Source organism: Camelus ferus, chromosome X (assembly GCF_009834535.1).
Source record: "Camelus ferus isolate YT-003-E chromosome X, BCGSAC_Cfer_1.0, whole genome shotgun sequence".
Lineage (NCBI taxonomy): Eukaryota > Metazoa > Chordata > Mammalia > Artiodactyla > Camelidae > Camelus > Camelus ferus.
This window is the reverse complement of record NC_045732.1, coordinates 73,133,773-73,146,660: the sequence shown is the minus strand read 5'-3', so window position 1 is coordinate 73,146,660 and position 12,888 is coordinate 73,133,773. Positions and strand designations below refer to the sequence as shown.

Here is a 12,888-nt window from a genome sequence, read left to right as displayed (position 1 = left end):
ATGAAGAAATAAGAGAAAACTTTTTACCTTATATGTAAGAACAATTCTTCAAAAAATTGAAAACTATATTTATTTATTTAAGGGTAAATTTTTGGAGGTGGAGGTGCACACCAAATATAAATAAATAAATTCCTTAAAGAATAGGTTTGACTGTCGTTATAAATGACTGTAATTTTCCTAAAGTAGTTTTCCTTGAAGAAAGCAAGCTTATTTTATGCCAGAAAAATAAGCTTATGCTGGGTCCTTAAATGTCAATAACAAAAAATATAATAGCACCATCAGTGTGATCAGGAGGCATTTGTTAACATGACCAGTTGAACATTATGATGTTCTATAAATGAAATTTCTGGCTCATGGTCCATTACTTACCATAACAACTTCAAAAGAGGGCTGGCTTTCTGAAGAAACAGCATGCATGCTTGACATCTTACTGCTTTCTATTCATGAGTCAGATTCTAGAGGTCAGGCAACACTCCTGTGCAGAACTTTTAAGTAAGAACCTCCCACTGATTTCAAAGTCACCTTCACACAAAGAAAAATTCCATACAGTATAGGAGAAAGGACCATGCAAAAGGGGCAACATATAAACCTGTATCTACTAATAATCTATCTGTCTATTGATCTATCTAAGAAGCAGAAGAAATGTGACCATCGCTTCTTCTTGTATTTTACCTTACTTTTTAAATATTGTGCTTTTAATTAAATTAGTGTATTTACATCATTTCAAAATTCAATAGTTCTATATGACTTAAATAGAAATCAGTGGTCCCCTGGTCCTTTCCTCTATACCCCCGTTTCCCTCTCTCCATAGGAAATGTTTATTTAGTTGTTTCTTTTGGCATTTACCTCCATGGTTGCAAATAACATGCTTATGATTTTTTTGATTTTCAATTTTATTATACTTTCTATCATCTTCCTGCTGTTAACAAAGACGTCACTCTTACACACACACACGTACTCCTTTTCCCGTCCTCACCATAGACTTACATAATTATTTTGGGTTAAATATTCAATGCTTGAATTATATAACTCCTCGGACTCTATAACTACTATTAAAAGCTAACTAACAATTTTTAGTTTTTTTACCCCTCTGCCATGACTTGCCATTTGTTTATCCGCTTTTCAGCTTCCAAAATTGTGTTAACATTTCATCTGCTCTGCTGTTTCCTTTTTCCTGTGGATTAATGTCTTTTTATCCTATTAGTGGAGTTAAGGAGGGAGCAAAGATTAATGCATGTTCACTCTGCCATGTTTAACTGGAAGTTGGCATTGACTTTCTTGATAGATGAAAATAAACTGTACACAAAATCATTTCATGCCCTGCTACCATTCCGAAATGAATCTGTCAATTATTTCCTGAGCTTAACCTGTTCTAATGATGGCAAAGTTCTGAGTTAAAAATCACTGTTAAGGGTCAGTTATGTCTACCCTGTTCCTGAGTCACAGCCTTAACTTAACCTTCATTCCAAGAGAGCTCACAAATGTGATCTATAGCAGAACCAGGGGAAGAATTATATATAGTACTTTTTACTTCCATCCTGCAGACTAGGGAAGTTACTCACAAATATTCTTTGTAAAAAATAGTTATAATACTAATTACTAAGCAGGTAGCATGTCCTCAAACAATAGTCTGAGTTTTCTCATGTCTTATCATCATTCTCAAGAGCTCTATTTCCTGAATGTGTAGAGTCCTATATGATCAGCCTGAGAATAAATCCGATCCTCCAAGTACATGACAGCTTCTCTTTTTTGAGTGTTTTGAGAGCTGTGATTAAATGCTCAGCAGTGGCAGCAAGACAGAAACTCAGGTAGTGTTATGATGCTTAGGGACAGGGATGCCTGCTTCCATCGCCCTGCTGAGGCAGAAGGGTATGTAGAAACACTACAGGACTGGGCTGGAAGAGAGCTGGGGCCCATTTAAAGCTTTGACTTGACACTGGTGATATAGTCTATCTGCTAGACACACCGATGTCTTCAGCTGCTCTGCCCAGAACTAGGATGCATAAAGTCATCCAACTAGTGTTGACCTTGCTTAACCTTAGCACTTCACACCCTCCACTGGAAGAGAGAGAGCTTTCTGTCTGCATTTGCCTTCACTGCTTAAGTAACTCTGACGTAATTAAAAAGCAATAATGTTTAACTCTTCTCTGCTGAATATACTTCAGCAATGATTCTCTGCAAATCAGCTATTGTTTAATTAAAACACAATAAATGCCTCATTATATCTAATAAAATGCTCTTGTAAGGCAGGTAATTTACATTGCAATGATCTTTCTAGTAACAGTTTGACAATAATCTGCATTGGTATGAAAGCTCTACAAACACAAGATAGGATATATAAATTAGTTTCAAAATCATTTTCACAGATTTGTTTAGAATTTTGCATTGGTTGCCCCTTAGCCCTCCATTGAAACACCTGTCATTTTTCATCTCTAAATCCCCAAATCTGATAGCATTGCCTTGATCTTTATGTCGACATTGATGATCATTTTCATTCTTTTTTCTATTGAGGTATAGTTGATACACAATATTATATAAGTTTCAGTTGCACAACATAGTGATTCACAATTTTAAAGGTTATATTCCATTTATAGTTATTGTAAAATATTGGCTATATTCCCTGTGCGATACAATATATATTTGTAGCTTATTTATGTTATATGTAATAGTTTGTACCTCTTAATCTTCTACTCCTATCCTGCCCCTCCCTGCTTCCCTCTCTCCACTCATAACTACTAGTTTGTTCTCTATAAGTCTGTCTGTTTTGTTATATTCACGTTTGTTTTATTTTTCAGATTCCACATATAAGTGATATCATAAAAGTGTTTGTATTTCTCTGTCCGATTTATTTCACTTAGCATAATACCCCCTCCAAGTCCATCCATGTTGTTGCAAACAGTGAACTTTCTTTATTTTTTATGGCCGAGTAGTATTTCATTGTATAGATATATCACATCTTTATCCATTCATCCATCAATAGACACTTAGGTTGATTCCACATCTTGACTATTGTAAATAATGCTATGAACATTGGGGTGCATGTATCTTTTCAAATTAGTGTTTTCATTTTTTTTCAGATAAAAACCCACAAATGGATTTGCTGGATCACATGGTAGTTCTATCTTTAGTTTTTTGAGAAACCTCCATACTCTTTTCCACAGTGGCTGCACCAATTTGCATTCCCACCAAAAGTGTACAAGGGTTCACTTTTCTCCACATCCTCACCAACATTTGTTTCTTGTGGTCTTTTTGATGATAGCCATTCTGACAGGTGTGAGGTAATACCTCACTGTGCTTTTAATTTGCATTTCTCTAATAATTAATGATGTTGAGTATTTTCTACGTGCCTGTTGGTCATCTGTATAAGATTTTCTTTGGAAAAATGTCTATTCAGGTCTTTGGCCCATTTTTTCAAACAAGTTGTTAGGTTTTTTTGGTGTTCACTTGTATGAGCTATTTATATATTTTGAATATTAATTCTTGAAGCTCTCTCCTCCCTCATTTTCCCATGATTCTCCACTTTTCTTGTTTTACCTTTTTTTCCTTTTTCAGTTTTATTAGATAGAATTATTACAGTTCAACTGCACATATACACTATACTGCATGTAAATACATGTATACAGTATACTGCACATTTTTTTAGTTTACATATACGTGCTGATCATTGTTTCTAAGAACAGATTAGAGCTTTTAGTTTTTTAAACTTACATAGTTATCAAAGGAATAAAGCCAACTACAAAATAAGAATCAACAGAATATGGTAATCCAGTCATAAAGGACAGTCAAATGTGCTTACACATATTAAAGAAATCAATGATCTAAGTTATAAATAATAAGTACTTCATTTGTGTTCTTCTTAATATTTTTTTTAGATTCTTCATATAAATGATGTCATATGGCATTTTTCTTTCTCTTTCCAGCCCACTTCACTTAGAATGACAATCTTCAGGTCCATCTATATTGCTGCAAATGGCATTATTTTATTCTCTTTTTAATGGCTGAGTAGTGTTCCATTGTATATATGTACCACGTCTTCTTTATCCAGTCATCTGTTGGTGGACATTTGGGTTGTTTCCATGTCTTAGCTACTGTAAATAGTGCTGCTATGAACATTGGGGTGCATGTGTCTTTTTGAATTTTATTTTTCTCTGGATATATGCTGAGGAGTGGGATTGCTGGATCACATGGTAAGTCTATTTTCAGTTTTTTAAGGAACCTCCATACTGTCCTCCATAGTGGCTGCACCAATCTATACTCCCAACAACAGTGTAGGAGGGTTCCCTTTTCTCCACACCCTCTCCAGCATTTATCATTCATGGACTTATGAATGACAGCCATTCTGACTTGTGTGAGGTGATACCTCATTGTAGTTTTGATTTGTATTTCTCTGACAATTAGCGATGCTGAGCATTTTTTCATGTGCCTCTTGGCCATTTATATGTCTTCCTTGGAGAATTGCTTATTTAGGTCTTCTGCCCATTTTTGGATTGGGTTACTTGTTTCTTTGATATTAAGGTATACGGGCTGTTGGCACATTTTGGAAATTAGTCCCTTGTCAGTCACATCACTTGCAAATATTTTCTCTCATTCTGTAGGTTGTCTTTTCATTTTGTTGATGGTATCCTTAGCTGTGCAAAAGCTTATAAGTTTAATGAGGTCCCATTTGTTTATTTTTGCTTTTATTTCCATTACTCCAGGAGCTGGTTCAAAAAATATATTGCTGTAATGTATGTCTGCAAGCGTTCTGTCTATGTTTTCTTCTAGGAGTTTTATAGTATCTGGTCTTACATTTAGGTCTTTAATCCATTTTCAGTTTATTTTTGTATATGGTGTTAGAGAATGTTCTAATTTCAGTCTTTTACAGTAGATTTACCACTATCAGTCTGATCACAACTGTTTAGTACGTCCACATTTCACCATGGGGATCCTCTTTCTCCACACACTTGTATGTAAATCTCCCTAGTCTTGTCCTTTATTCTTTCATTGTTTAAGTTCAAGACCAAGTTTATTAGTTCTAGTAGATTTTTAGTGCATTCTTCAAAATATTATATTTATAAGATCATGTCATCTGTAAGTATAGATAGTTTTACTTCTTATTTTCTAAATTGAGTGCCTTTTATTTCTATTTATTGTCTAATTGCCCTGGCTAAAACCTACAGTACAATGTTCAATAGAAATGGTGAGAACAGACATTCTTGTCTTGCTCCTGCTTTTCTGATATCAATGAGGAAGACACTGAATCTTTCAACCCTAAGTATGATGTTAGCTATGGGTTTTCCATAAATGGTCTTTATCAGTTTATGGAAATTCTCTTCTAATGAGTTTATTGAGTGTTTGTTATCACAAGAGCTTGTTGGATTTTGCCAAATGCTTTTTCTGTATCTGTTGAAATAATCAGGTGGTTGTAACCCTTTAGTCTATTAATACATTGTAAATGAACCTTCCAAAACTTGGATAAACTTCATTTGGTCACGTTATATAATTCTTTTATATGTTTCTGGATTCAGGTTGCTAGTATTTTGTTTAAGATTTTTGTGTGTATATTCATAAGAAATATTTGCCTTTCGTTTTCTTTTTTTGTAATATCCTTTTCTGGTTTGGGAATAAGGGCAATAGAATGAATTTGCAAGGGTTCTTTTCATTATTCATTCATTTGTGATGAAAAATTGTGTTAATTTGTCTTTAAACATTTGATCACATTCACTAATAAAGCCATCTTGGGCTTTTCTTTGTGGAAAGTTTTAAAAAACTAACTCATTCTCTTTACTTATATTAGATGTTCTATTTCTTCTTGTGTCACTTATGATAGTTTGTGCCTCTCTAGAGTTTGAGTATTTCATCTAGGTTATCTAATTAACTGGCATACAATTATTCATAATAGTCCCTTATAATGTAATTTACTTCTATAAGATCAGTAATAATGATCTCTTTTTAATTCTCAATTTAATAATTTGAATCTTCTCTCATTTTCCTTGGACAGTCTAGTTTGAGCTTTGTAAATTCTGATGATCTCTTCGAAGTGTCAGTTTTTGGTTTTATTGATTCTATTGTTTTTCTATTCTTTAGTTTATATCTACTCTGTATTATTTATTTTATTCTGCTTGCTTTGGGTTTAGTTTGCTCTTCTTTTCCAAGTTCCTTGGAGTTTAAAGCTAGCTTGTTGATTTGAGAGATTTCTCCTTTATTAATGTAGGTATTTACACCTATAAATTTCCCTCTAAGCATTACATTAGCTACATCCCATGTATTGGCATGTTTTTCACTTTCATTTATCCCAACATTTTCCCTAATTTTCCTTGTGATTCCTTTTTTAACCCATTGTGGTTTCTGTGTGGTTACCATGGGGATTATATATAACATTTTAAAGTTATAAAACAATTTATTTTAAACTAATGCAAAACTAACTTCAGTTGTATACAACATCTCTACTCCTCTACAATTTCACTTCCCCCAACTTTATGTATTGATGTCACCAATTACATCTCTCTGTCTTATGGACTCATTACCACAGATTTATACTTATTTCCATGCTTTCATCTTTTAAATTCTGTAGAGGGATAAAAAGTGGAGTTACAAACCAAAATTACAATAAAGTTTTTATATTTGTCCGTGTATGTACCTTTACTAGAGAATTTCATATTTTCATACGGCTTCAAGTTATTGTCTAGCATAGTGAACTCTTTCAGTTATTGTTTATCTTGAAACATATTAAGTTTTATTTATTTATTTGAAATACATTCAGTTATATTGTATCAATTTTGGGTATACAGCATAATGTCCCAGTCATGCTCATTTTCATACTCTTTCATTAAAGGTTACATTACAAATACTGAATATAGTTCTTTATGCTATACGGAAGAAATTTGTTTTTTATCTATATTTATATATATAGTGGTTACATTTGCAAATCTCAAACTGCCAAATTTAACCCTCCCAACCCCCTTTTCCCCAATAACCATAAGATTGTCTACTATGTCTGCAAGTCTGTTTCTATTTTGTAGGTGAGCTCATTAGTATCTTTTCTTCTTTTCTTTTTTAGATTGAAACATCTTAATTTCTCCCTCATGTTGCAAGGACAATTTTGCAGGATATATAATTCTCAGTTGTCAGTTGTTTCTTTCTTTTAGCACTTTAAATGTAGAAAAGTGCTCTGTCCTCCAAGGTTTCTGCTGAATCTTAAATCCGCCTTGAATCTTTCTGAGAATCTCTGGTAAGTGACAACTAGTTCTGTTATACTGTGTCTTGCTGTGGGTTTCTTTGTGTTCATTTTATTGGGGGTTTGTTGAGCTTGGATTTATATATCCATCTCTTTCTTCAAATTTGGAACATTTTTGGCCATAATTTCTTCAAATAATCTCACTTTTCCTTTCTTTCTTCTCCTTCTGAGATTTCCATAAAGCGTCACTTTACTGAGCTTCACAGATACTGAATTTCTTACAAATTGAAGGTGTGTGGCTACCCTGCATCAAGCAAGTCTATTGGTGTAATTCTTCCAACAGCATTACTTTTTAATTAAGTATGTGCATTTTTAAGGCATAATTCTATTGCACACATAACAGAGTATAGTTTAGTATAAACCTTTTATATGCACTGGGAAATCAAACAATTCATGTGACTCACTTTATTCACTTGTAGTGGTCTGGAACAAAACCTGCAATATCTCTGAGGTATGCCTATAGTGGTCCATTTGATGGTATCTCATAAATCTCTTAGCCTCTGTTTACTATGCTTCATTCTTTCTTTTTTCTCCTCAGGCTTGATCATTTCAAATGAAACTATTATCAAGTTGGTTGATTTTTTCTTCTGCCTAAGTCCTCTGTTGAACCCCTCTAATGAATTTTTCAATTCGTTTATTGTATATTTTAGATCCAAAGTCTCTGGTTCTTTTTCATAATTTCATCCCTTTGTTGATATTATTATTTTGTTCATATATCATTTTCCTAATTTCCTTTAGTTCTTTGTGTTTTCCTTAGCCCTTTGAATATATTTAGGACAGTTGTTTTAAAGTCCTTGATTGTAAGTCTAAATCGTATGTTTTCTTTAGGGTCATTTTCTGAAGATTAATTTTGTTCCATTGAGTGGATCATGTTTCCCTATTTCTTTGCACACACTATGATCTTTCATTGAAAAATGGGCATTGGAAAAGACAACTTCCTCTCTCAGTCTTTGCAGACTAGCTCTGTGTGGGGGAAAATATTCATTAATCAATCCAGTATGAAGGCTTAACATCTTCTCATGCCTTTTCTGGTCATGAGTCTTCTCTGGTCCTGGGTGCATTTTTTCCAGTTCTCCCATATACAAGGCTGCTTTTAAATGACTTAATTTCCCTAAGTGTCTTGCCTCTGTTTCTTCTTGGGGCCTAAGGTGTTATATTGTATTCCTTTGTTCCTAATTTCTTGACTTCAGGTATCCACAGATCTGCAGGCTTCCTGCAACCTCCCTGCACCACAGCACCTACCACTGCCTTCTGTAGCTTCCAACTTGTGATTCAAGCATTCCTGTCTGAGCCCCGAGTCAGGTGATTCAGAAACCAGTTCCTTTAGGCAGCCTGTAGACAGGCCAGAATATTGCCAACAGGTTTTGCTCCTTTCTTTCTTTTCTGAGAGAGAGAGAGAGAGACAACCAGAAATCGAACCACTTCCTTCTGACCATGCCATATGGGAAAGGAGTGGGACAAGGGAGAGCAGAAATGTCACAAATTTTTCTACTCTCTTGTATGTGCTTTTTCTTGATTGAGTGTTTGCTTGGTTGTTACAGGTCCCTGGCTGGTTTTCAGAGCTCCCACAAAGCTATCTTAGTCAGTCTGTAGTTGTTTACTTGATGTTTCCATGGGCAAACGGTCTGGAGATTCTTAGTCTGACAAAATACTGACATTGTGTCTGAGCCTTAGGTGTCTCATGTATAAAACAGAGACAGTAATACCTTAGTATACAGATTTACATAAGGTAATAACACTTCATATTTATTGAGTATTTACAATATGTTACAACACTATTGTATATGCATAATCCCATTTATTCTACCCTACAACTACATGAGATAGGTTCTCTTATTTCCCCTCTTCACAGATGGAGGAAAACTGAGCCTTGAAGAGTTTGTATGATTACCCAAGGTCACAGAGAGTTTGGAGCCAAGATTTGAATCTGCATCTACCAGACTTGACAAAATCCATAATCTTAACCACTATGTCACTACAATGTGTATTGATGGGATGTTAGTTTCTTTCCTTCCTCCATTCTCTTTCTATTCTAGGGAATGACCACAATGTTGTCAAAATACTGCACAATTTTTTGCAACTGAGAAGACACACACACACACACACATACACACACACACACATATAGTTTGTCTTTTAACATGTTCTCAATAATGAGAACTGTCAGAAGATAAGAGCGTTTTACAAAAAGACTGTAATTACTTACTACTTAATCTAACACGAATTGCCCCAACAAAATCAGAAGCAAAGTCAAGTTAAAAAAAACATAGAAAGCAGCTTCCAAATAGAGAATCTGTGTCAATAAAGGAGACCACCAGGGAGCCAATCAGATAGTATGCCTGAGAGCCTGTGGTGAGAAAAAAAAATGCAGTAAAGCTGAAATCCATGTTTTCACCTGCCAGGTCTATTTGAGGGGGAAGACTGAAATGGATCAATTTTAAAAAGACAGAAAACATGGGCAATTTAGAACACAATTGCCCTTTTACCAAGTTTACTAATTGTTTCTCTTTTCAGCCAGTCTCTTTATTTCCAAATGTTTGAACGTTCGTGCATGTAAAGAGGCACCCCAAACGCAATTATTAGACTCAAAATATATAAAATGCATTAGGAGTTAATGTTGCTTTTTATTTGCTGAGGAGACCTCTGATATATGTACACACAGACAAACCATGCCATCACTCATAATGCTGAATCTGTCGTATCCAGCCTTCAATATGGCACTGGAAAATTTATGACAGCTACCCATTTTCAGATGTCCCTTTTGGCTTTTCAATTCTACATCAATAGCTTTTTCTTTACTGATGATACATGACAGTAGTAGCACTGGCTATTTCAAATTTGCAGAGGAGAAAATAAAAGGAGACTCTATGACCTTTTTGAAACATCAAAAAGATTTAAAATACCTCTTATCTTTTTTTGATGACAAAATGCTTAAATTCTTACTAATTCTCAAGAATGATTAAAATCAGGTATGTTCATTTTTATCACTCTTTCAAAGTGTGATTTTATGAATTGTAAACATTACAATCAATTCAAGTGCTTGTTAAATAGACCACATTCTAGGCCTATGGAAGCAGTAGAGGGGTAGGGCCATAGATTCTGTATAGTTACAATCCCCCAGGTGAATCTCATGCAATAAAGTTTAAGAATTACCACATGAGAACCCTTGAAGAAACCATAATGTGTTGTAGAAAAACCACAGTTTTCATCCTAGCCCCACTCTTAAAAGGAATATATTTAACACTAAGTAGAGTTACTGCTTACTGAATATTTCCTATATGCCAGGCACTAGTTTATGATCTCTATATGCATTATCTCATTTAATCCACAAAATACTAGGTAAGGACCACTATTGTCTTCATGTGAGGAAACTGAGGCTCAGGAGGTTTAAGTACATTTCCCATGGTTATAGCATCAGTAAGAGGCAGAAACCATATTTGAACATAAATGGCTGATTGAGCCCACTCTCATCACCGCAGTTTATTTTGTCTTCAAATATCTAAATATCTGAAGGAGACATTAAAGTTGAAATTTCCAGGAAGTAAAGATGTTCAAGGTTTAAGATGTTCAAAGGAAGTACTCAGTAAATCGTAACTTAGATGGTTTATATGACTTGAAAGAGAATCCCATTCAGTAGCTAGAGGTACAAGAGATAAGGAGCTTACGTTTAGTTCATCTGCATTATCAAAAATACACCTATCTTAGAAATAATTTACTCAAGATTTTGCTGAGAGGACTGACAAGGCAGGGACTTATAGGTACAAATTAAAGCACAGTAGACCCTTCATATACATGGATTTAACATTTATATTTTTGTCTCTTCACAGGCAGGTCCATGGTATGTAATAATTTATAATGGAAATCATGAAAATTTATCATAGGTTTGTGAATATTAAATAATAATATATATAAAATATCATTCACTGAGAGGCAGATGTGTGGGAGCAAATCACATAGCTAGTGAGTAAATTTAACCACCAACCTGGGGTCCATGTTACATTTAGTAGTATTTAAGAATTTAGGGAACCCCAGAGGTCCTATAATCCATCTCTTATGACTATAACAGTTATTTTATAGAAATCTTAAAAAGAAAGACTTCATTGAAGACTAGCCCAACAAGAGAGGTTTGGCTATGTCTACAGTTTCAGTTACATCTTAAACACAGTATAAGAGTTGAATATGTAAAAAAGGAAACTGGAGGGCATATCAAGAGACATCACCACCACTGGAAAATTTTCCAGTGACCTTACCTATAGCATGAGGAAATGAGACTAGGCTAGCACATGAGAACAAAAAACAGATGTTTAAAGATGAAAGAACACTGTGGGGAAGAAAAGTTGAGCATCTACTACGTAACCAGTCCCTACACTGAGGCACTAGCCATATCTTATTTAATCCTCACACTGACATTTCGATGTAAGTCTCATTTTTATTTCTATTTTATAGATTTAAAATTGCCTGTCTCATTCTACACCCCTTACTCTTTCCTGTATGCTATACTTCCCTCTTTGGAAGTTCAAAGGTGTTTTGTACCAACTGTTGCCAACTCCTAGTCTCATTTGGAGTGTATAAATACACTATAATTTTAGATAATAACAAGTTCTGTGAAGAAAATGAAATAGAATGTTGTGATAAAGAGTGATTGCAGGTTGGAGATGAGGGACATAAAATAGGGAAACCTCTCCAAGAATGTAGCATTTGAACTAAAACAGTTAGATGGGGTCAGGTAAGGGAAGATCTAGGAGGAAGCAAAGAGAAATAGTCTGAGCAAGGGCAGTCTCGCTGAGGTTGAGGACAAGCAGCAAGATCACTGTTTGCATGGTAATTGAATAGGGAAGAGAGTGATAAGAGATAAAGACATATTATACCCGGTCCCATAAACTATGAGAAGGAATTTGAATTTTATACTGTGATGAGAAGCCACTGGAGGACTTTAAGCACGGCAGTGTTATGATTTAATTCACATTAAAAATATAAAATTCTTCTGGATTTTGTGTGGAGAACAGACTGTAAGAGGACAACTGTGAAATCTAGGAAACCTGTTAGAAGACAGTCATACAGATGAGAAGTGATGGTGGCCTGGAATAGAGTAAGCGTGGAACTGATAAGATGTAGTTGGATTTGGAAAGTATTTTCAAAGTAGCGCTGATTAAGAAGTGATGATGGATTAGATATAGGGAATGAGAAATAAAAATCAAAATTCTGAAATTAGGGGTCTGAAAACTTGAGTAAATTCTATTTCCATTAAGTTGGGTGGAGAAGACTGAGGAGGAAATGGCAATATTGGAAGTGGTGGGGGAGGCAGTGAGGAGTTGAAAACATTTCTAGATGTGTTAAGTTTAAGATGTTTACTGAACATCCAAATGAAGATGTCAAGTAAGTGGTTGCATACTAAGAGTCTGGAGTCAGCCTTTTTCAATACGCTTAAAGCTAAGTGCACCTATCCTCCCCCTATACCCTCAAGCCAATGGGCTAGATAAAAGGCGATAAAAGATTGCTAGCTTCACATCCATCACGCTCCTCTCTGCATCAGAGGGGTAATGAGATGCTTCACATATTGCCATAAAATCCTTTTACAACACTGTAATTCATGTTTCTGCCTAGAGCACATCAATAAAAAGCAAGTATGACTTTCAACATCAATACTTTTCTGTACTTGGGTAGGCTATTCC

At 34.8% G+C, this 12,888-nt stretch overlaps 1 long non-coding RNA gene across 1 annotated transcript in view; it reads left to right on the top strand.

The window, feature by feature from the left end:
• Positions 1 to 11,841, top strand: part of LOC116661978 — a 14,483-nt gene extending 2,642 nt beyond the window's left edge. Inside the window, exons 2-3 of the long non-coding RNA XR_004317940.1 lie at positions 9,731 to 9,733; positions 11,827 to 11,841. This is a non-coding gene — a long non-coding RNA (uncharacterized LOC116661978). The remainder of the gene's footprint in view (positions 1 to 9,730; positions 9,734 to 11,826) is intronic.
• The last annotated feature ends 1,047 nt before the right edge of the window (positions 11,842 to 12,888 follow it).